The 26,559-nt window shown below is 32.4% G+C and overlaps 1 protein-coding gene and 1 non-coding gene across 3 annotated transcripts in view; both read right to left on the bottom strand.

Moving 5' to 3' along the window:
• EPHA6 (EPH receptor A6) overlaps positions 1–26,559 on the bottom strand; it is an 861,509-nt gene that overhangs the window by 733,047 nt on the left and 101,903 nt on the right. The gene's annotated exons all lie outside the window — the stretch shown is intronic.
• Positions 659–849, bottom strand: LOC122199074. Its single transcript, XR_006193339.1, has one exon. It is a non-coding gene; the product is annotated as a U2 spliceosomal RNA (small nuclear RNA).

Genomic DNA, 26,559 nt, shown 5'->3' with positions numbered 1-26,559 from the left:
TAAAGCATGTTTTTAGGCCAAGTATTTTTTTTAACGTTTGAATTTGTACATTTAGTTCTATCAACAAACTTGCTATGTAATTAATATTTTATAATCAATTTATCTCACTTCACAGGAGACAGAAACATAATGATACATTGACATATGATCACTTCTATCAAGGAGTTTATAACTGAATACTAGGGAAAGAAGAACAAGAGTAACAAAACAAAATCCCCTGAAATAGTAATTGTAATACAAGGCAAATGAGAGGAAGGCTTTAAACCAAGTATAGGTTACTGTATATTTTTCTGTGAAAAAGTTGGCAAGACAATTATAAACAATTAGAAAGATATCTCAAACTTTAGAAGTAACACGCTGGGATTTAGTTGACATGTAGACATATACCACTGTAATATTACCTTACACACATGCAAAGATAATTCCTACTTTTGTGCACTTATTTCAGAATTAAACTGCCAGTGGTATAACCTATTGCTTTTCTTAGATCTTTTATTTAAAAATTAACCTCATTTATTATGTTCCCATAGTTAAATTATGTTTTTTATTCTTTATTAATATATTTTTTGATTATTGCTAGGTGATTATATCTTTAAAAAGGCTTGAATGTGGTGTGTGTGTGTGTGTGTGTGTGTGTGTGTGTGTGTGTGTGTATGTGTAGAGGTGCACCATTCCTGGAAGTACTGCAATAACAGATCAACGCACAGGAATGGATGGAGCAAGCTACTATGCCCCCTCCCTCCTCCAAAAATCTATTTAATATATTATCTTTAAATAGAGGACATATCAGATACTAAGCTAATAAGAACAAATACTACACATGATTTAGCCAAAAGGCCAAGAAGCAATCGACTGTTTTTAAAAAAATACATCAGTTACAATTACAATATGCAACTTCTATTCATGGAATTACTATCACACATACACACACACACACACACACACACACACACACACACACCCCACATTCAAGCCTTTTTAAAGATATAATCACCTAGCAATAATCAAAAAATATATTAATAAAGAATGAAAAACATAATTTAACTATGGGAACATGATAAATGAGGTTAATTTTTTAATAAAAGATCTAAGAAAAGCTATAGGTTATACCACTGACAGTTTAATTCTGAAATAAGTGCACAAAAGTAGGAATTATCTTTACAGGTGTGAAATGTATCATTTCTCTTTATTGCAATTGCATTTCAATAACCTGAGTAGAGGTTCATTATATTTCAAAATATACAAAATCTGAAATTTAGGTTCTGAGATTAGTCTTATAAAAAAAATGCCCTTTTATGTTCATTTTGCTAACTCACTGACCTGTATCTCCAGAGTCCACCCAGATATAGAGAATTAACAACATTATATGAATATTTAGTTACGTTTAAAGTTTCACTTAGAATTAAGAGCGATAATATATACTGAGCTCGAGGTATTAGAAAAAAGAGCATTATAGAAATTATCTACTGCCATTTATGTAGTATATACAGAAGTGCTTGAAAAAGTTGATATCATTTTTATAATAATTTAACATTAAACTCTAGTATAATGGATTAGAAACAGCTTTATATTTTTATAGTATGTATAAAACAGAACCATGATTTTTTTAATTAGCTAATTTTGCATACTTTAAAACCATTACATTTCAAAAATATTTTTGAGAAGCCAGATGTTTTCCACTTCATTTTTAAAAAATGAAGAAACAAATGTTAACTTCAAACTAAAAGTATAGACTTTTTCATGTACTCAACTCTGGGGCCTAAAAAGACAAACTGCCAAATAGGAAAAAAAAAATCTTTCTACTTAAAAATATATGTTATTAAGGAATATGTTGTTTTCCTAGAAACTTTTCCAACCTGGCTCCTATGGAGCTGCAGCATGTACATCCAGAGGAGAAGTAACATCAGGGTCTGGTGAGGTGGTCTCTTCAGTGCCTTCTCGAATTTTCCCCCCTTTTAGCAGTGTTGGAAATAGGTCTGGAAAAGCATAGGAAAGCTATATCAAATTTTCCTTATGAGGTTTTTTCCATACTGTTTTAGCAACTTTGCATGGTGAAGGTGTTATATGGTATGACACACGTATTCATTTTCACTAATGAGTCCTCTCATGTAAAATTAACAATATCCTCAAGAAAAATATAATTACATTGTATTAATTCAAATCAGGCTATATTTGAAATTATGCTTGTGTGAGTCAGATCAGAAACATCCTTAGAACTACACACACATAAAAATGATTTCTAAGAAAAACTGAAGTATTTAGGGTGGTATCCTTTATAAAAAATGAAATATGATGCTTTAGGACAATATAAAACTTTTGATATGTTATCTTTATAAGCTACATTTTCAAAAATATTTAAATAGTATATGGCCCTATACAGTCCAGAAAAAATGAAATGCATTGTTTAATGATGATAAATAAGAATTATTTCCATGTGTAATAATAATTTTACATACATATGTCACATATATATGAAATAGTTATAGATTTGTGTTTACCGAAAATGAAAGTATCACTAATTACATTTCTAATGAATTGAATGAAAAAGATAAGATTATATGTTGGCAAATATATATATCATCTTTAGTTTGTTGAAATGATCAGCATAATTAGTTACAACATGAAAAATATATTTTGATTTGATTCTTCCCCAGTATTAACTACCTGGCATGTAGTAAAACTATTGGATGATTTAGTTATAGTTGTTTTCTAAAATCCATAAAAACGTTGGTAATGTGGGTATTATCTTCTGGTTTAGTGAAAACGAACATAGTAATAAATTTTTAAAAAAGAGAGGTTGCTAAAACAGTAACTATTAATCTAAATACTCAATGTTACTGGATTAAACTTTACAAGGCTTGGATGGACACTAGAGAGCCAATAAATTTGAATTTCTGTAGTATAATTGAAAGTGGATATAAATTGTAAACAGTATCACCATTTTTTATAGTGCTAGTATACAGAAAAAAGAAGTAATGGAGAATACTTTTGTAATGCTAGAAACCAATACAATATCTAAAATGATCATATTTAAAGGATTTTTTGGGAGGCACCTGGGTGGCTTAGTCGGTTAAGCCTCCGACTTTGGCTCAGGTCATGATCTCGAGGTTCATGGGTTTGAGCCCCACACTGGGCTCAGTACTGACAGTACAGAGCCTGCTTAGGATTCTCTCTCTCTCTTCCCCTCCCCCACTTGTACACAGTCTCTCTCTCTCTCTCTCTCTCTCTCTCTCCCCCTTTCTCTCACTCTCTTTCTCAAAATATATAAAAAAACTTTATAATAATGAATAAATAAAAATAAAGGATTTTTGTGGGGAGCACCTGGGTGGCATAGTCAGTTACACATCGGACTCTTGATTTTGGCTCAGAGCACGATCTCATGGTTTATGAGACTGAGCCCTATGTCAGGCTCTGTGCTGACAGTGCAGAGCCTGCTTGGAATTTTCTCTCTCCCTCTCTCTCTCTCTCTCTCTCTCTCTCAAAACAAACATTTTCTAGCTGATGTTTTCATATTTAGGATTGATGGTCCTTTAGGAAAAAGACATTTGAATTATTTGTTTTATGGTACTTAAATTTGTTAATACTTATTTCAATGTCATTTGCCTTCCCACTTGTGTACTCTAAATTTATAACTTTATGTAAAATTCACTAATACTTGAAAACAATGTAAATTAATATGAATACTATAAATTAATTTCTACAAATATTCTTATATCCACTTACCATATGACTGTGACATAGTTATACATATAGTGAAATTACAGTTACACAATATGTAGTTTGCTTAATGAAACACAAAATCAGTAGAAATGTCTATTTCTGCTTGATATTGATATATTTTGTTGGATTATTCTAGGATTCTGTATTTGGTTATTTCGAAACACATTTAAAAAATAATAAGGTATGCTGAAAAAATTGACTCTAAAAAACAAATGATAGTTTACAATTAAGATAATAAAACTCAAATGTGTTAATATAATTTCTTTAATAATAATGACAGAATAAAATTAGAATTAACCTTTAAGAATAAACTCTAAAAACAAAATGAAGACCAAAGCTTGATTCAAGGAAGGAAAATCTGGGAGAAATTAATACTGTCCTGTGACTTAAATTTAAGTTAAAAATCACAAGAGTCGATTTATAAACATCCGTCTTTGTGGCTTAAATGTTTGCAAATTTATTTCTCTCTGTGGGAAAAGAACTCATTAAAACAGGGAAATATATTTCACATTTTGATAGAGAAGCTCTATTTAACTTACTCAGAATGAACAGAAAATACCGGATGGGGAACCGATGATTTAACAACAGAAACTTCTAAGGTGAAGGTGTTCACCAATACAATATTGCAAAGACTTAAGGAAAATCATATGTAATCAGAACACCTGATTATGAACAATAAGAAAACCTGCAGAATTGAAGGTATGTTCAGAGGCAACTTGCTGTGACAAAAACCTACAAAATAGAAGCTGTGTTGTCTTTAAGATCAGCTATAACATAAGCAAATAAAATCTTTCCAAGATATCTACAAAAATAAGAGTTCGCAGAGTTCCCAAGTGTTCATTAAGTATTCAATTTAAATATGTCTTTTAAATTTGAAGGTGCCAAAGTTAAAACATACAACAATAATAAAATTAGTTTGATTTTCACAAATTCCTGGCTAATAGGTTGGCACTTTGCATAAGCAAGAAGAATTCAAAACTGAAAAGAGCGAACTATGAAAGAAAAAGAAAAAAAAAACTGAACCAGGGAAAAGTTTGGTCTGAACAAAAGCACAGTCTAAGAGAAACATGTTCAAAGTTATGACAGATAAACCAGGCATATTATAGAGGTGAAACTAGTAAAAACTTCATTTTCCATGATTTAGTAATGAAATACAGGGTTCATAAATGGCAAATTCTTTTTTCTTCCTGGAAGATTATTACACCACATAATTAAATAGACATGCCACACATATGTACTAGTTGCTATTAGCAAAATTTTAAATATCAAATTGTTTTAGGCAATTTAAGGCAATGTCTTATAAAAGATTGAGTATGTACTTCAGTTTAAAGGAAAGAAAGTGAAATTTTCTAAGTATATAGATCCTCAAGTATTAAGATGAGTAAGCAGAAGAATGGTAGCAGCTCATGAACATCCTTAATTATAAACTTCATTATAGCATAAATAAAGATTAATACAATTATTCAGTTATTAAATAAAGGGTTTTAAAGTTCCCAGTGAGTATCTAATTAGCTTAGAGAGCAATAAAGAATGAATAGAAAACAACTGGTAAGGTTACATGGAGGGACTAACACCAATCTGAATTTATTGAAGACATGCAAAATAATTTTGCACAACATCAGGAAGAAATGAGAGAACTATAATAACAAAAAAGAATTCCTCAGTGAAACAAATTTTGGGAAACCTGAGAATCAGATTTAAGTGTTGTCTGCATGTTTGTGTTGGATTATTTATTTTTATAATTAAAAATATTTCAGTCTTTAAAATGCTATTTTAACTTAGGAAGGGTATGCTATTCCTTTTTTTTTCGAAATTTTTAACACTTATTCATTTTTGAGAGACAGAGTGCAAGCAGGGGTGGGGCAGAAAGAGAGGGAGACACAGAATCCGAAGCAGGCTTCAGGCTCTGAGCTGTAATCACAGAGCCCAACACAGGGCTTGAACTCATGAACCCTGAGATCATGACCTGAGCTGAAGTTGCATGCTTAATCGACTGAGCCACCCAGGTGCCCCGATATGCCTCTATTTTTGATGAAATACATCATGGGACATTTCTCCCCAGTGTATACTTTAGATAACAGTGACCTACACTGAAAAATATAATATGTGGCAATGGGAGAGACTTATGGTAAAAAAATGGCAAAGTTTTCTGTTGAGCTGCCATTGAAAATACTGGGATTCCCTCAGCACATTTCCAAATCTAACTCAATGGACATATTGAGTTTAGTAATGGGTAGGGATAAGAGATTATAAAAGTGCTTGCTGGTTTTGACATGCTTTCAGGTAAAAATAGTCCTTAAGTCCAGGGTATGAAAGGTCATTAACCTATCCCACCTTTTGTTCCCCTTATGATACTGCTGATAGGGTGCAGCAATATCCTTGGAACCCTGGAATTTTCTACTCTAAATATAACCATCCTAGAATGGTAACTCCAGTGCACTCCTGGTGAACTGCTTTTCTAGCCTAAAATAAAGGGAAAAAAATGTTCTAAGATTGAGTTTTGTTTGCTTGTACAGAATGGTATTAAAGATACCCATAACTTCCCAGAAAAGAAGAAATTAAAGAGAGATATATAAGAATATCTATGTATAGGGATGTCTGGGTGGCTCAGTTGGTTAAGCATGCTCGCTCGCTCTCTCTCTCTCTCTCTCAAATAAACTTTAAAAATAAAGAATATTGGGTGCCTGGGTGGCTCAGTTGGTTAAGTGTCTGACTTCAGCTCAAGTCATGATTTCACAGCTAGTGGGTTTGAGCCCCATGTAGGGCTCTGTGCTGACACCTCAGAGCCTGGAGCCTGCTTAGAATTCTGTGTCTCCCTTTCTCTGCCCCTCCCCCGCTCGCGCTCCTGCTCTCTCTCTCTCTCTCTCTCTCAAAAATAAACATTAAAAAAATTAAAAAGAAAGAATATCTACATATACTTTTGGCAGAAGGTAAAAGTAACATGAAGTTATGACAGGATGGCCAAGTGGGGGGAGGGGAACACCTCAAGAATATAGCCTCATAAGAGTCACAAATCTTAAAGGATAAATAAAATTTCACAAGTCCACGGTTTTAACTGTTACTATATTAGTTATTTAGAAAGACTATTAAAAAAACTACAAGGGCATGTCTTCAGCCTTTGATATAGGTAGGCTAGCTTCTGATAAATTGTCTTCTACTAATAGTAAGAATAAACTCTGGGGAAAAACTGGAAGAGACTTAAGGGAGGCAGAATCTAAAGGAGATGAATGAGATTTTTGAAAGAAAAGTGCTGGTGACACTGGTGCTGTGTCAGATTTCAGACACCCTCATAGTGAGGGCCCACAGTCTCTTAATATAGGGGGGCGACTGGAAGGGAATAGAAAGAGCTCAATTAGAAAGCTGTTTTACTGAATCTCTATGGAGGAATCAGAAGTTGGACTTTTGACTTTCAGAGCAGATGGAAATGAGGGCTGGGGGTGTGACTGTGGACAGCCAAAAAAGGTGGGGTCCAAAAGCTGCACATACACATCACTCAAACTGCTCTTTTTCTAAGCAAGGCTAAAAGCAGCCCAGAGGAAAAAAACTGAAAGCCTTGAAAGAGCTTAGCAGAGATTTTAGCAGTTGAGTACCCCAAGGGAGGTGAATTCACAGTTAAGTCTCAACAAATTCAGACTTTGTAAATACTCCAGCTGTCCTTGTCTGCAGACTAAGGGATCGTTTCTACAACTAAGTGCAAAACAATTAATAGACTGAATAGCCCTAACAAAGCCTAAAATCAAGCCTCCAAAAAAAATCAAGGTAATCTACAAGTAATTTAAATTGCCTGCTAGAAGACTAGTCAAAGGTTTTCAGAAGAAAATTTCAATATCCAGTCTTTAAAATACATCATTCACAATGTTCAGTATATAATAAAACTTACTAAACATGGAAAAACAAGAAAATGTGAATCAGTATCAAGAAAAAATCTGTCAATTGAAACAAATAGACAAGACAGCAGCTAAGCAGAAATTCTGGAATTGAACAATGCAGTATCAGAAATTTAAAAAAAAATCCATTAGTTTAAATTAAAAACATATTGGACAAAATAGAAAAAGAATCAGTGAAACATGGGTTAATAGAAATAATCCACACTAAAGCATACAGAGGGAAAAGACTGAAAAACAGAAAAGGGAATACAACCTCAATAACCTGAGAGCTAATATGAAGATACCCTGCATCCACCTTTTAGGATCTCATAGAGGAGAGAGAGATTGGGGCAGAAACATTCAAAAACATTACGACAAAATTTTTTCTAAGTTCCATCATAAAGAAACCCACAGGTTCAGGAAGCTCAGCAAATTCCAAGCAGGATAAATAAAAACTATTGGTTCTTTTTTAATTAGGATCTTGGGAGATTTTAATTATAGACATCAGTTGTTTGCTAGGAAAACAAACTAAAAACTAATACATAAATCATTTTGTAAATGGTTACAAAAGTACTAAAGTTGTTGGAATAGTAGTTTGTTGCTGAATTAACAAGAACATTAAATTGTGGAAAATATACAAAACGGATTAAGGACTTGAACGTAAGATAATAAAACCATAAAAGTCTTTGAAGAAAACGTAGGCAGTAAGTTCTTTGACATCAGCCCTAGCAATATTTTTTTGGAACAGTCTCCTCAGGCAAGGATAACAAAAGCTAAAATAAACAAATGGGATTATATCAAACTAAAAAGCTTTTGCACACCAAAAGAAACCATCAACAAAATGAAAAGGCAAGCTAAAGAATGCGAGAGGATATCTGCAAATCTTACATCCAATTAGAAGTTAAAATCCAAATATAAAGAACTTAAAAAACTCAATACCAAAAATAAATAAATAAATAAATAAATAAATAAACAAATAAATAAATAAATAAATAAGCAAGCAAGCTGACTAAAAAATGGGGGCAAAGGACTTAAATATTTTTCCAAAGAAGACATGCAGATGGTCAATAGGCACATGAAAAGATGCTCAACATCACTAATTATCTGAGAAATGCAAATCAAAACCACAGTGAGATATCACCTCATACCTGTCAAATTGACTATCATCAAAAAGACAAGAAATAACAACTGATGGCAATAATGTGGAGAAAAGGGAACTCTTATATACCACACATAGTGCAGTCACTATGGAAAACAGTATGGAGGTTCCTCCAAAAATTAAAAATAGAACTACCATATGATCTAGCAATTCCACTTCCGGGTATTTATCCAAAAAAAAGCGAAAGTACTAATTTGAAGAGATACATGCACCCCTATGTTCATTGCAGCATTCTTCACTAAGTGTCCATTAATGGTAAATGAACAAAGAAGATGTGATATATATGTACAATGGAATATTACTCAGCCATAAAAGGAATGAAATCTTGCCATTTGCAAAAACATGGATGGATCTAGAGAGCATAATGCTAAGTGATATAAATCAGATACAGAAAGACAACTATCATATGAGCTCACTTATATGTGGAATCTAAAAAACAAAACAAAAACAACAACAACAAAAACCAGAAACAGACTCATAGATATAGGAAACAAACTACTGGTACCAGAGTGGGAATGTGTTGAGAAGTGGGCAGAATAGGTAAATAGAATGAAGAAGTACAAACTTACAATTATAAAATAAATCATGAGGATATAATATACAGCATAGGGAATATAGTTAATAATATTGTAGTAACTTTGTATGGTTATGGATGGTAACTAGACTTACATTTGGTAATGTATAAAAATATATCATGATGTTGTATACCCGAAACTGAAATAAAACTGCATGTCAGTTATACTTCAATTAAAACTTCTAGAAAATATTACAGAATTAAGTTATTTAAAAGTTAGGGCACTCAATTAGAAATTACAACCTTAAAGTACTTCTTAAAAAGTTAAATATTATAATTGACCAAGTGATGTTAATGAGGTGGCTTCTGTTTTTTTTTCTTTTGTGCGTTTTATAAATAAACTTTTAAAATATCATCGTTCGCATTATGCTACTCTTCTTTCAGAATTGGGTAGAGATAATTTTTTTCTTGATATGGCAGAGTTGGATGAAGATATGGAATCTGTCATAGAATGAAATATTTAGCTAATGTTCATTAAAATTGTATGAAAGTTCTGAAGTTCAAAGACACACATGGAGAACATCTAAAAAAGTAAGGACCATGGAGAAGTTCTGAAAGCTAAGAAAAGTTATATTCAGATGATTTACAAAAATGAAATACCAATGATTAATTCCAATGACCAATTAGCAAGAATTATTATAGATCAAAATCTTTAGTCTATTAAATTGGTTTATAAAATAAAGCCCAACATTATATATGTTGAGTTCCAAAACACTGACCAAGTAAAATGTTGGCTGCATCACTGACAAGTTTATAAAATGATGAGGGTGAGCATAGTGTATATATGGGAACCATTTTCAAATGTGGAAATCCATATTAGCATTATTTCAAGAAATCTCACTTCAAGGTTTCACACCAAAAAAAAAAAAAAAATTACTAGCTTTGGTAAAGTAGACTCATATGGTGCTAATGGAAGTATAATGATTAATTTCATGCTCATTATACACCAACTAATTTTTGGGCATTTGGTATAGTTATGAGCAAAACACATAAAAATCTCTGCCTTTGTACAACTTAATTCTAGCACTTATTGGTATCAAAAGCCTTACAATTTGCAGATCATTTGGATGTACCTAAAATGTATTTTTAAGGCTTACTGAGGAAAGCATTTTAAATTATTGTTGATCCTTATGAAGTTCAAGTATTGGCTCTAAACCCTTATTTTGCAAAAGTTGTTTCCTTGAAAAAAATCACTTGCATAAATTCTGCTGCTTCAAGGAAACCAAACTACAAGATAAAATTTGTTTTATGTGTGTGTGTGTGTGTGTGTGTTGAAGTGGGATGTATGGGAAAGGAAAACACCTTAATATTTAGATATTTGTAAAAATATTAGCAAGTAATATCATTTTTTAGATGTTTATTTATTTTGGGGGAAGGAGGGGCAGGGAGAGGGAAAGAGAGAATCCCAAGCAGGCTCTACACTGCCAGCACAAAGCCCAATGTGGGACTCGATCCCACAAACCATGAGAGCATGACATGAGCTGAAATAAAGAGTTGGACGCTTAATGGAGTGAGCCACCCAGACACACCAACTAATATGATTTTTGGTGTAAGAAATCTTAAACTTGTTGGTTCTCCACATTAAATTACTACTTCAGAGCCTACTTCATAATTGTTATAAAAAATTTGCCACAAAACACTACAGTAATAAAGCCATTTCCTATAAATAATAACAACTGGTAACTGGTCATTTCGTGTTGTATGACAAGATGATCATCACAGTATTGTTTATAATACCCCCAAATAGAAACAAGTATGTATACACTCTCCCTTGTCTGACTCATCAATCCACAATTAGTTGTTTTACATATTTAACTTTCCTCCAATTTCAATTTATAGTCAAACTCTGGGGGTAACTGGGTGTCTCAGTCAGTTAAGCGTCTGACTCTTGGTTTCAGTTCAGAACATGATCTCGCAGTTCATGAAATCAAGCCCCATGTTGGGCTCTGTGGTGACAGCATGGAGCCTGCTTAGGATTCTCTGTCTCTCTCTGTTTCTCTGTCTCTCTGTCTCTCTGTCTCTGTCTCTCCTTTCTGTGCCCCTCCCCCACTCAAACTCTTTTTCTCAAAATAAATAAACTTTAAAAAAATTAAAAAATAGTCATAAAATCTGTATCCCTATAATTTCATACTAAATTCTTCTCTTCCAAAAAAACTACCATGTCCTAAACGTACTTGTGCTCCCAAAATGTCTGTCTTCTTGATCCCTAATCTTTCTTGTTTTCCCTCTTAATGCAAGGTGCTAATGAAACTGTAGAATTGCAAGTGAATTACGTTATAACATACTAATTTTAATTGGGGAAATTTAAAAACCAAAGTAGAGCTAGTGGAATCCTAAGAAACTATACTATTTACTATTTACTAGATCTGTCTATGGCAAAGTGTGAATTTTGAAAGTATGCAAATATTTAAACTAACATTTTTGTAAATAACTTTAAAGAAATTTAGTAATATATAAATAACAAAGGAAGGTCGGCAACTTTTGAAACTTGGAAATCCATTAATTAAATATATCATTAGTAGAGGGAGATATACTAAGGCAATTTAATTTCCTTTTAAATTCAGCAGATTAATCCTATTAGACATTCATCATTTTCTTCATTATATCAAATTCATTATGAATTTCTAATTCATGTGGTTTAAGTAATGTGAAATATGTTAAATACTAGGATAAAGGTTTTCTTTTTATAGGCTTTTGATGAAGTAATAAAATGAAAAAGATGGGTAGATAATTAACCTACACTCTATAATGGTTTTTAAAATATTAAAAAAAACATTGCCCAAAATATATTCAGGAGGATAAAAAGTTGGAGGAGGTACATCACTTAGATTTATTTCCAAATATCATTTTTTATCATTTTTAATTTATACATAACATTGTAAATACTTTAGCTAGACTCTTCTAAAAATATTTTCCTTCATAACCATCATACTATTATCATATTCAATAAAATTAACACCAATTCTTTAATGTTATCTACATACACAGTCTATTTTCAAATTTACTGACATTTTCAATAGAGGTGTACATCTTGCATTTGATTATGATTCTACTTTTTAAATCCAATCAATTTGCTACCGCAAATATTTTACCTATGAGTTTAATATCCTTTGACAGTATGTGCTGAATTAATTATTCCACTAAGTTTTGTTAAATGGTGATTTTTCTAATACTACCATTCCTTCTTTATTTAGTAGAAGGCATTTTTCTGTAATGAAAACCTGTACCTCATGAACTGAGACTATTTGGTTACCCAGAAATAGAGTTGTTACAAAAATAAGCATAAATGTTTAATACCTTTCTTTAATTACAAAATTTCAGAGTAAGGATTTGGTATATTTTTTTAATTTTTTACATTTATTTATCTTTTGAGAGACAGAGAGACAGAGCACAAGTGGGGAGGGGCAGAGAGAAGGAGACAGAATCCGAAGCAGGCTTCAGGCTCCGAGCTGTCAGCACAGAGCCCGACACAGGGCTCGAACTCACAAACCGTGAGACCATGACCTGAGCTGAAGCCGGACGCTCAACTAACTGAGCCACTCAGGCACCCCAGGATTTGGTATAATATTTATCAAATAATAGTTTTTTTTTCTGTTTTCTCTCTCTTTCACATCAAAGTAGACCAATGGATTTTAATATACTTAATATGTTTCAATCAACTTCAGTCATTATTCTTTTTCATGCTTAAATTTTCATAATCTTGACCAACAGAAGCTCCATTAACTTGATTTCAATGTTATCACAAATATACACAGTACATTAGCGTCATGACTTTTCAATAAATTTCAAAATCATCTCTAGAAATTAATTTATTTAGTATTTGTTAGCTATTCTAGTTGAGGAGACTGATGAAAGCATTGAGAGATTCACCATTGCCAATATTAGCCAAAAATATTTATAATCCTAAATATTTTACATTAGGAGAAAAACAATCATAAAAATATATGATTTTAGAAATGATACATTTGATTTTTCTGGATATTTTTGAAGTTTAAAAAATTTAACCAAACATATATGTACTTGGAAAAAATCATAATAATACAAAAAGCAAACATGTAAGATGATTTATATAGTTAATATTTTCCTCTATATATGTTTGATCTGGAAAAGAAAAATAAGTGCTTACCAATTTTCAATTATCAGATGATTTTAATAACTTTTACAAAGTAATGTTCTCATTGTATGCTAATCATGAAGAAACTTGCAATCACCTGTAACATTATCACCAGTGAGTTTTTACAATGCATATTTTCCTATTTTTATAGATAAAGTTATATGTATAATTCTCAGTCTTAAAGTAAAACATAATCTGGATATATGTATTAGAATTAACTTTTTTTTTCTTATATAGATAATAGCCTTAAAGAATTCCAGACAAAAGATGGCTAAATTTAATGCTCTTTTATAATCCATAAAATCTTGCATTATATAAAATTTTCTTTTTCTTGAAGCTTACATAAATTAGTATTTCAAATTCTACTCAAAACTGAAATTATTTTTATTCTACAACATAAGTTTTAATTATTTTGGTTTCCACTACAGAGAACAAGAAATTCTATTTAAGTTGAAGTCATTTTACGGGTCTATTGAAAAAAAAAATTTATGTTTATTTATTTTGAGGGAGAGAGAGACAGAGTGCAAGCAGGGGAGGGTCAGAGAGAGAGGGAGACAGAATCCGAAGCAGGCTCCAGGCTCTGAGCTGTCAGCACAGAGCCCGATGCAGGGCTCAAACTCACAAATTGTGAGATCATGACCTGAGCTGAAGTTGGACACTCAACCAACTGAGCCACCCAGGCGCACTTATTTTTATTTTTAAAAATGGAGGTCTTGTGGTACCTGAGTGGTTCAGTTGGTTAAGCATCCAACTTGTGATTTCAGCTTATGATCTCATGATTGTGAGATTGAGCCCCACATCAGGCTCCGCACTGGTGGCGCCTGCTTAAGATTTTCTCTCTCCCTTTTCCTCTGCCCTCCCCTGCTTGCACTCTCTCTCTCAATAAAAAATAAAATAAAATAAAGGGATGTCTTCCCAGAAAGACACAAATATACACATACATATATGTACATCCTAAAAAATATAATATAGTATAGACATACATATACCCACACAATTATAAAGAAAATCCTATAAGAAGTCTTCTTCAAAGGCTTCTGAAATAATCAAATTGCAAAAGAAACATCTATATATTAATACAAAGATAGCTTATCTAAGTGGAAATGTTAGCTGGTTTGTTTGTCATTGTAAATACAACTTAATTGGCCAAGAGAAATTTGACACTAGCTCTTAAAAACTCCTGAAGAGCAAGTCTTTGGCACTACATAAACGTTCACTAAATATACTGTGAATTGAATAAATGAATAAATGAAGGCATGTTTTCATTTTGTTTAATATGTCCTGTACTTTACACTGTAATGAAAGGGGATCTTTCTAATTTATGATAGGTAGATGAAATTACACCCTTAAATCCTGTGTGCTTTTCCATCACTTAATCCCTTTTTCCACCAATTAATTTGGCATTAATTTAAAGTTTAAGTTTAAACATCTTTTGTTACAGGAAAGTATGTCACTGATAAGAAAACTTACATAACACAAAACTATTTTGGCAATTTTATTTTTATTATTTTCTTCCACCAACCATTTGTTATAATGAGAAGCAAAAGATAAAATCAACTTCTGTTGCCTTTCCCTTGTCTCCTTAACTTAATTTGTAATGTAAGGATTTTGAGTAGTCTTTAAGAAATCTTTGCCTACTTTTAGGTCATGTATTCTCCTGTTGTTTTTGTTTCCAGGAAGCTTTATGTTTTTAGCTTTTACATATGCAACTGGTTAAAAATTTATTCTTTTAATGAGTATTTATATCAAATAAGTGGGTACTTACCAAAGGAGAGCTTTACAAATTACAGATTTACACTCAGAGACATACTATGTTTTGTATGCCCTCCTTTTCTTCTTCTATAAAGTAGTGTAACACTTACACAACACAGAATGGAAAAAAAGAAAAAAAAATCCACAGTGTACTTATTATTAACACAAAGAGCTTGCAGCAAAGTGATTTGTCAAGTAAAGAAATATTAAGAAAAGTATTATTAGAGATGGACACACATTTCTACTTTGGCCAAAGGCATAGGCTTTTACATCTGTGAGACTTTAAATAGTATCCAATACCTAAAAGTTATTAAAGTCAATTAAAATCCCTGCCTCAGTAGCCTGAAAAAAGATAGTTTCTCTTACTGAAATAGACATAAACATAAAAAATTCCCTAAAGCCAAATTAAATGAAGTGCCTAAATGAGTCATTTTTAAGCAAGAGACAACATAACATTCCTTTGTAGATAATATTAATGTACTTTTATGAATTTCTATGGAATCTATTATCCTGCCACAAACTTTAATTGAATTCTTCCTAAAACTTCTTTTTTTAATGTATTTTATATATAGACATGTAAATTTAATCCTTAATCTCAAACCTGAATTTATGAGCTTTTGTCATTCCCAAAAAGATTCTCTAACTTTGATATTCCTGATACTTCGTATTTCCTCTGGTTTGCAGAGTAGTAGTAATGGATTATCTAATTATTTACTCTTGATATTAATGCAAAATATATATAACATATCCTTAAACCCTGTAAAGAATAGACATTTTTTCAAATACATAGTTATAAAAAATGGCCATATTCAATTGTTGCCCATATTTTATTTATGAATAAAGTAGTAGAATGAAAAGGAATAACCTAGATTTCATTTTATGTTCACTATAAAATTTCCCAGTTTATATTAAGAAACTGTGACATATTTTATTAAAGTAATATTTCCTTGTTTATGTATTTGATTTATTTAAAAAATTAGTTCAAAAACACATTAAATTCATTATGTAGTATTATAACTACAGAAACTCCTTTCCCCACTAGAAATTTATTTATTAGTCAGACACTTAAGTATATAAGAATGTGAAATAAAATAATGAATCAAAAGTAATATACTATGCTTTCAGATCACTCAATTTTTTTTGGTCATCCCTCATATATAAGCGAGAATCTAAACATTTAAAAAAAACAAGAAGTATTACTAAATTGCTATGTATTTCAAATAAAGACTGCATAATATATTGAATTAAACTACTTTTAAAAATGCTAAATAATTCTGAATGCACCATTTCATAAAATCAAGACAACTTATGGTTAACTCTATAAAATATTCAATTTTTTTAAGGTTTCAAAGTAGTTAACTAGCTTTCTACCTTCCCCATTACAGACTGCATAAAGTGTCATAATCTTAGTCATAGAAATAATAAATAATTTAGAAGTTTTACAGTCATAAATATTGCTTCCTAGTAGGGTAGAACTGGCAACTCATAGTAGGATTCTGGTCATCTGCTTTATAAACTCAAACATTAACCTTTTTTTTTTAAATTTTTTTTTAATGTTTATTTATTTTTGAGACCGAGAGAGCAGAACATGAGAACATGAGAGAGCAGGGGAGGGTCAGAGAGAGAGGGAGACACAGAATCCGAAGAAGGCTCCAGGCTCTTAGCTGTCAGCACAGAGCCCAACGCGGGGCTCAAACTCACACACCGTGAGATCATGACCTGAGCCAAAGTCGGAGGTTCAACCGACTGAGCCACCCAGGCTCCCCAAATATTAACCTTCTTAATCGGAACTTGTACAAAACACTGTTTCAAAATTCGTTTAAAAGCCTAAAACATGTTTTGACTATCCTATTTCTAGAGTCTATAAATAGACACCAAGCATCTAACATCTATTTTTTTTAAATTAGGGTAATATCTTCCTTTATGTTTTTATACACACTTCAATCCATGTTTACAATGTGAAATGTCTATTTATTTTTACTAAAAAACATGAAAGCCAACCATGAATTATTTAAAATACTGTTAAAACACAATTTCAAAAAGCCTTATAAGGTAAGGTCCCAATGTTTTATAAACCCTTACCATACATAATTTTTAATGTATTTCCTACTCATATCTCTTTGCTGTCTTGTATTTTGCCTTCCATCACTGAATGGGCAAAGAAATTTTAGCCATCAGGCAATGCCTTTATATACTGACTATCCATTATTATGCAACTTAGCTTATCACAGCACAACTTTTGAAATCTTAAAGGTAAGGGTTTAAAAGGATACTTTTTCATATTTTTTTTACTTTTTCATATTTTAATAACATAAGGCTATAAATATTTAATATGTAAATTTAAAACATAATTTTGCCCAGTTGGAACAGTATACCATTAGTTGTTTTTCCCTTCAAACCTGTTTTAACCTCTAGCATATATGCAAATTTAATAATAATTATCTACAACTCATAATCTTTTTTGTGCTCCAATCTCAATGCACTGCAAATCTCGATCATGACTGGGTCATCAAAATAATAGTGGGTCATGAGGTGCCTGGGTGGCTCAGCCGGTTAAGTGTCCGACTTTGGCTCAGGTCATGATCTCAGAGTTTGTGAGTTCAAGCCCCATGTCGGTCTCTGTGCTGACAGCTAGAAGCCTAGAGCCTGCTTTGGATTCTGTCTCTCTCTCTCTCCCTGCCCCTCCCTGGCTTGTGCGTGCTCTCTCTCTCTCTCTCTCTCTCAAAAAATAAACATTTAAAAAATATGTAATGATAGTGGGTCACGACTACCAAGATGAGAGAAAAACAGGAAGGGGAAATGGAGATGAGGGGAGAAGGAGGAGGAGGAAAAGGAGGAAAAGCAGGAGGAGGAGGGGGAAACACTAGAAAAAGTAAAATAGAAAATAGTAACAATAAGTATTATTTTCATAACTTTCTAAAATATGGGGTTGCAATATAAAAATTATACTGTCAATGGCAAAAAAATTTGAAAGATACCATATAGAAGAATCAAAGAAATTCCACTGGAAAATTTTTTTATCTGTAATATAAAATTGAAAACATTAATGGCACTGTAGATATTCGCAAATACTAAATCTTCCATACTTTTGAAGATTACTAAGTACGAAGTTACACAAGTTAATCAATAAAAATGTACTGATTTCTCATTTTGCAAATTTTATGAAGTTACTGAGTCTTTGCGATTGGGGGAGCTTCTTATATTTTCTGATTGCCCAGTATTTTGAACTCACTGACCCCTTGATCCTGGAGACTCATATTAATAATAATAATAATAATAATAATAATAATAGTCTCCTCATGTAGTAATAAGTCTTTTAATCAAAAGGACCATCTTCTAAGCATTCTGCCATGTTAGACCAAACTTACTTTCTACCATTCCACAGTGGAGTTCATTGTTTTTTCTTTGGTCCCTTCAAGACATACATTTTTTCCCCCTCAGAACTTCAGTAAATACAGAAGGATATTTATTAACCTACCAAGTAATGTCAAAAATACTACTATGCTACTACTACCAAATGGTAAAGATGACATAAGGAAAAGCCTACAAAAGGATTTCAACTACTCCTGGAACTTACCATTATGAGAATTACCAAGTATGCTTTTATTTCTTTCTCCTCTACAGAAATCAAAATCACCACTTCTTTCTCTCCAGTTAGACATCTGTTTACAGGCAACTGTAACTGTTTACCAGTTCATATGAATGAACTGGTTCCCTACAGTTCTGTTCTCAAACTCCTAAACCAAAAATCAAATTTAATTATGCCTTTTAGGCTACCCTGGGACCAAGAAGTTCAAATACGCCCACATCAGTCTTTTACCCACCCACAAATATGGATAGGTCTATTCTCTTTCTTTAGGACTTGAATACTTTACAACCTTTTCAAGGACTCAATTATCAGCATTTTTAAATCATAAATTATTAAAAGGATGAAATTTATTTAAAACCACATTGAAATACAAAGTACTATACCATTTTAATTTATTAAAAGCCTGCATTTCTACCTGTATCTGTAGAATCACACAAACCTACATACACCCATACAATCGTGGTTTCTCCTATTTCCTGGTTTCTTCTTCTCACCAATAAAAATATGACAAAACAGCATTTTTTCACAGAGTTCTTTTTTGAATTAAATGGAATTAATGTATTAAATTAATACTGTCCCCACTGTGCTGGGGACAGTGTCTGGCACACAGTAAGCCCAATAAGTATATGCTATCACTATATTATTACTAATGCTGCTGCAATTGCTACTGTTATCAACATCATGTGAGAGGGCTATTGCAGTATAAAGAGAAGAACATGGATTAGAATAAGACACATTTTTATTTAAATCTTGACTCCCTGAAAAATAAGTGCTTGTATTATGTAAGAAATTTTCTTACACTTTATAAGCTTTAGGTTCCTTAGCTACAAAATGAGAATATCAATTAATGAAAGAGTTTTTGTGAGAATGAATTTCAAAATATATGTGAAGCATTAGGTACATAGTAGGTAGAATTTATTACCTTAATCACTTCTCATTCTAGCCAAACATTAACAATTTAACCATGCTTATGCATTAAGTCAGTAATTCTATGGCTTCCATTAAGGAACAATCGTTTTCTCCAGTATAGATATGTTGGATTAGCCTAAATTACTTTATGTACCACTAACAGAAAACAGCTTATTAACATTAAAATGTAAATAATTAATAATACCATGAATAAAGGAATGCTCAATTTTAAAGCAATATAAAGAAATACATATTTTAATACATGTGACATTTTCCTTACATTAAAGTTTAACTGGTAGCTACTATGGCTTATTTTAACTTCCTTTTCCCTTACTTTCCTTTCAAGGAGACATATCTTATTTCTTCACAGTGCAAATATTGATGCCTCAATGTTCCCATAACTTTATAAACTTTTATATTCAATCCACAGTACCCATATTTAATAGTAGAGACAAAAAATATTTAATTGACTTACCTATCTAAAGGTTTTGCTTCTTAACACTGTTTTTCACCAATCTGTATACGCAATTTTAGTCATCTAAAATTTGATTTTTTTTTAACCTCACAATTCTCTCAAAATCTCACAAAAGAATTTAGATAATCTTCTTCAACATTCTTTTAAGTTTTATTTCAATATCGAAAAGAGTGTGGGTGGGGGGAATCAAAATAGAGAATTTTATTCTAGAATATCCATACATCTTATTTCCCTGGCAAACAAGATTCTCTCAACTTGCTTTTCTTTATGGTTAATACCTATATCCTTTACTAGGAATTTCTCTACTTAATGGCCATATTGCCATTTAACTCTGCCAAAAATTATGAAGTAGTTTCTTCACACACTGCATAAATTTCACTGAGTTGGGGTCTCTGGAATTCCTATTCTTTTTAAATCACAAATGATAACTTAAAGAGCTGAAATTAATTTTACCAGAAAATTTTCAATTTAATATTTGCTTTGGAAGCCAAAATTCTACATGGATCCTTTTGAATTAGGTACTTTTATGAGTATATTTGTGGCTGTTTTTTGTAATTACAATGGCTTTTTGAAATATGTAATTACAAACAGTATTTAAAATAATATTGATTTTTCTGGCTTAAAAGAAGAAAGATTTTATTTATTTATACATAATTTAAAATTTTCCTGAATAGATACTCACTCACTTATCATTGATCAAAAAACTTAAGTAGATTTTTAAGAATAGCAACAAGGTAGCTATTTCCAATTCATCAATATCTCCTAATCTTTTAGACTAGTGTTTTATCTTTGTTGATAAATCACTAACAGCAAGTCTCTAATTATACTTTAAAAGAAGCTCTACTCAGGGAATTCTTTCTATTTTGGTATAAAAGACATTTTAAAGTTAATATGCAGCTTCAGGGATATGAAAGATCCATAAAAGATAAAGCTTTTTCTTAAGATGTAATAAGGAGAAGAAATCTATACTTTTAGCTGTTTATTTAATATTGCTGATTGTACCTCTACAATACACCTTTCTTGAATTGTAGCCATTATTTTTTTTAAATATTTATTATTCACACACCTTATCATTTATTTCCCTTAGTTTCTTTTTTTGAAGTGTTTGTTTATTTATTTTGAGAGACAGTATGTGTGCATAGTGGGGGAGAAGCAGAGAGAGGGAGAGACAGAATTCCAAGCAGGCTCTGCACTGTGAGCACAGAGCCCAACATGGGGTTAAAACTCATGAACAGGGAGATCATGACCTGAGCAGAAATCAAGAGACAAATGCTCAACCGACTGAGCCATGCAGGCACCCCATCTTCCTTAGTTTCTATCACAATACTTGGCACAGAAAGGTCCTCAACGACTGTTTGTCTTACAGAGATAAGAATGAGAAAAAAAAGAGATTAAAATCATCATTGAGTTTTAGTTCTCTTTAGCTAAGTTATTAGTTAATCTTAAAGGCTTTCTTATTCATGGTACTTAGATTCCTATAGATCGCTCATTCAAAACATACTTATTGCATACCTACTACATAAAACGTACTGAGACAGGTGCTGGTGATACAGCAATATACCAGACAGTTTGGCCTCTATTATCTCAGAGATTATGATTCAGGAGGAGAATGTAACATTGAACATCTAACCTCATAAATTATTATTCTATTATAATTATAACATGCACTTTGCAGGTGATGTGCAAAGTTTTAAAGAGCATATGCAAGGGGAATATGATCAGGTTTAGAAAGTTGGGAAATTCTCCCCTACTAAAAGTTTTTTTTTAATTTTTTTTTTTTTAACGTTTATGTATTTTTGAGACAGAGAGAGACAGAGCATGAACAGGGGAAGAGCAGAGGGAGAGGGAGACACAGAATCTGAAACAGGCTCCAGGCTCTGAGCTGTCAGCACAGAGCCCGACGCGGGGCTCGAACTCACGGACCATGAGATCATGACCTGAGCAGAAGTCGGCCGCTTAACCGACCAAGCCACCCAGGCGCCCACCCCTACTAAAAGTTTTAAAGTGAATAGTACATAGTAAGATACAGCCAGGTCTGCAGCCAACAGTGATCTTCCATAAATATAAAGTGGATTAAGCCACTCCCTTACAATTAAGTCCATGTTCTTTAATGTGACATACACAAGGCCTTTCTAAACACAATCCCAGGTTTCAAGATGTACTACAAAGCTGTAATAATCAAAACACTATGTACTGGCAAAAAAAAAAAAATAGACATATAGATCAGCGGAACAAGAGCGAGCCCAGAAATAAACCCATACTTATATAGTTAATTACTCTACAACAAAAGAGGCAAGAATACACACTGGGGAAAAGACAGTCTCTTCAATAAATGTTGCTAGAAAATCTGGATAGCTACATTCAAAGGAATGAAACATGACCACATTCTCACACCATATACAAAAATAAACTCAGAACAGATTAAAGAACTAAATGTGAAATGTGAAACCATAAAATTCCTAGAAGAAAACAGGCAGTAATTTCTTTGACATCAGCCATAGCAACATTTTTCTAGATAATGTCTCTTTAGGTAAGGGAAAGCAAAAGCAAAATAAACTACTGGGACCACACCAGAAAAGCTTTTGCACAGTGAAGGAAACCATCAATGAAACAAAAAGGCAACCTACTGAATAGGAGAAGATATCTGCAAATGATACTTCCCATAACAGTTAATATCAAATTAAATAAAAACCTTATATAACTCAACACCAAAAGAAAAAAAAAAAAAAAACAAAGAAACAAAACAAAACAAAAAAACCCAACAAATAATCTGATTAAAAATGGGCATAGACATTTTTCCAAAGAAGACATACAGATGTCCAACAGACACATGATATGATGCTCAACATCACTCATCATCAGAAAAATGCAAATCGAAACCACAATGAGATATCACCTTATACTTGTCAGAATGGCTAGAATCAAAAAGACAAGAAATAGTAAGTGTTGGTGAGGATGCAAAAGACAAGGAGACTTTGTGTACCACTGCTCGAAATATAAGTTAGTACAGCCACTGGGGGAAAAAGTATGGAGGTTCCTCAGAAAATTAAAAATATACTAAATACATTAAAATATATATCATAATATATATTATACTGTATACCTGAAACAAATATAATACTGTATGTGGGGATACCTGGATGGCTTAGTCAGTTAAATATCTGACTGTTGAATTCAGCTCAGGTCATGACCCCAGGGTCTCAGGCTAAATGTAGGGCCTGATTAAGATACACTCTCTCTCTCTCTCTCTCTCTCTTTCATAAAAATAAAACAAAAACAAAAATTAAACAAAAAACACAACACTTTATGTAAATTATACTTGAATAAAAAAATTGCAGAATGAAATAACCATACTTCCAGTAATTCCTTCACTAGGTATTTACCAAAGAAAATGAAAACACTAGTTCAAAAAAGATACATGCACACCTGTGTTTACTGCAGCATTATTTACAACAGCCAAGATACAGAATCAGCAGAAGTGTCCATGATAGATGGACTAATAGACAGATGAATGGATAAAAAAGACACACACATATATGGAATATTACTCAGCCATAAAAAAGAATAAGATCTTGCCATTTGTGACAGCATGGGTGGACTTAGAGGATATTATGCTAAGCAAATAAATCAGACAGAAAAAGAGAAATACTTTTCACTTATATGCAGAATCTGAAAAACAAAACAAATAAAAGGAGAAACAAACAAAAACCTAGACTCTTTTTTTTTTTTATAAATTTTTTTTTTTAACGTTTATTCATTTTTGAGACAAAGACAGAGCATGAACGGGGGAGGGGCAGAGACAGAGGGAGACACAGAATCGGAAGCAGGCTCCAGGCTCTGAGCCATCAGCCCAGAGCCCGATGCGGGGCTCGAACTCACGGACCGGACCGTGAGATTGTGACCTGAGCTGAAGTCGGACGCTCAACCGACTGAGCCACCCAGGTGCCCCAAACCTAGACTCTTAAATACAGAAGAGTCTTAAATACAGAATACATACTCTTTAATACAACCTCCTGGTTGTCAGAGGAGAAGTGGGTGGGATGATGGGTGGGAGACATAAAGGGGATTAAGGGGCAAAATCTTCCAGCTATAAAATAAATAAGTCACACAGATAAAAAGTAAAGCATATGAGAATATAGTAAATAATACTGTAATGTTGTATGGTGATAGATAGTGACTACACTTATCCTGGTGAGCATTGAGTAATATATATAATTGCTGAATCAATATGTTGTACACCTGTAACTAATATAATGTATGTTAATTATACTTCAATTAAAAAAATTTTTACAACTCCTCTTATTCTTTAGTTCCATCTTACACTGCTTTTCCCTCTCTCAAAAACCATGCTGCTAGAATATTCAACCATGTTTCCTTTCTTTAAGTCACTACTGTGCTCTCTCTCTGAAGGACTTCTGATTATTTCTAAAAAACTTTTGCCTTTCCACTTTTTGCCTAAATAAATCCTACTCAATCTTCAGGTCTTCAATAGATGCTACTTCTCCCAAGAATAAATGTATAACTGGGGTTGGCACTTCCTCTATTATTTCATAGTACTCTGTATTTTATCACATCAACACATTTATCTCACAATATTGGAATTTCCTGTTCACTTTTCTCTATCTCTTGCTAGGCTATAAATTTCATGAGGATATATCTGTTGTTTTCACTCTTTATTGGCAATTGGTTCATGACACACATGGAGAAACTGAACATGTAAAGGGAATTATATATGCAAAGCAAAATTCCTGCATATAAAGAATCCTATGGATTCTCTAATAGCAAATCTTACATATGTAAATGAATTCCTTCCTTCTTTCCTTCCTCTCTTCTGCTTTTCCTTCTCTCCCTCCCACCTTTCATACTTCCTTCCTTCTTAGAAAATGCAGCCATCAAAATCGATCAGTTTGCAAGGCATCTGTCAAGTTTCTGCAATGTCCTACTGTGCATGATGGAAAAATGTTGGTGAAACTAAAAGGACAATTATTTGATTACTACTAACTGAATGGCCAAGTTCAAAAGGTACTGATTAAAAAGGACTTAAAAATGTCTGTTGTTGTGGTTAAAAACTGTGACCATAACAAAATGCCCTGTCCAGTCCTGCATAATATTTTCATCAATAATTTTTATGAATATACTGAGGGCACACTTAGCACTACGAACAACACAAAACTTACGAAGACAGATTTCATCTCAGTATAAGAAAAACTTTACTGGCATTTGGAATTACACAGATATGAGTTGGGCATACTGAGGAATTAACAAGCTAACTATTTATGGGAGGGTATAAGCACCAATGGGCTATTCACGGACACCAGATGTAAGGATGGAATCTTAGATTATGTTTAGACCAATTCCCACATTGTGGGACTGAAGAAATATATGCCCAGATCAGGCATAAACTCTGCAACAAAATCAACATTCATAACTCCCATCCACAGTTTCCTGTTAAAGAAAGTTGGATTTTAGGCCATGATATTCTAGTCATATAACTGTTGGGTTATGCAATTCACTGAAGATTTATCACTTTTTTTTTACTTCATTCCATTAATTTATATAAAAAACATATATTGAGTCCCTTGAACATAAAAGACTCAAGTCTTCTTAAGATGTAATATTTAGAATATATTAAAAAGTTATTCCATATTTAATTCTAAAGTTATAAATTAATTTCCATAGTGCTATGATAAGTTGCCTCATACCTTTTATGGAAAGAGGTAAAATATAAATAAACTTAGTAAGTGAAACCACAGATACATTGTTATTTTTATTACAAACATACACACATTATACAGTTCTTCTAAGATCTCACATGTAGATATTAGCCATTCTGAAATGTCAATGGGAGGAAGACAGCAGAAAAGAATAAATATCAAACAAATATTTAAAGATATTTGTGAAAATTCCTATTATGTTTATCTTTACACCAAAATGTTTCACTGGAACTTACTTTTAAAAATTAATTCAAAGATTTTGAATCTAGTGGACCAGCCTAAAAAGTTTAAAAATAATTATTTTTTTCTTAATAATCTGAGTGAGTGCCCAAATAATTCTCATCTACACTAAGTATATTAGTTTAAAAACCAATTATTGTGGTGTCTGGGTGGCTCAGTCTGTTAAGTATCCAACTCTTGGTTTCAGCTCAGGTCATGATCTCACAGTTTGTGAGTCTGAGCCCTGCATCAGGCTCTGCGCTGACAGTGCAGAGCCTACTTGGGATTCTTTCTCCCTCTCTGACCTTCCTGCTCTCTCTCTCTCCCCCAAAATAAATAAACTTAAAAAAAAATAAAAATAGAAAAAATAAAAACTAATTCCTTAGGAAGTTAACATACCACATTAGCTCTGTCCTAAAAAAAAACTCTCCAAACTATTTTTAGAACAAAAACAACCAGTTAAAGGAA

This window comes from Panthera leo, chromosome C2 (assembly GCF_018350215.1).
Source record: "Panthera leo isolate Ple1 chromosome C2, P.leo_Ple1_pat1.1, whole genome shotgun sequence".
NCBI classification, from domain to species: Eukaryota; Metazoa; Chordata; class Mammalia; order Carnivora; family Felidae; genus Panthera; species Panthera leo.
This window is presented reverse-complemented; position numbering and strand designations above follow the sequence as displayed.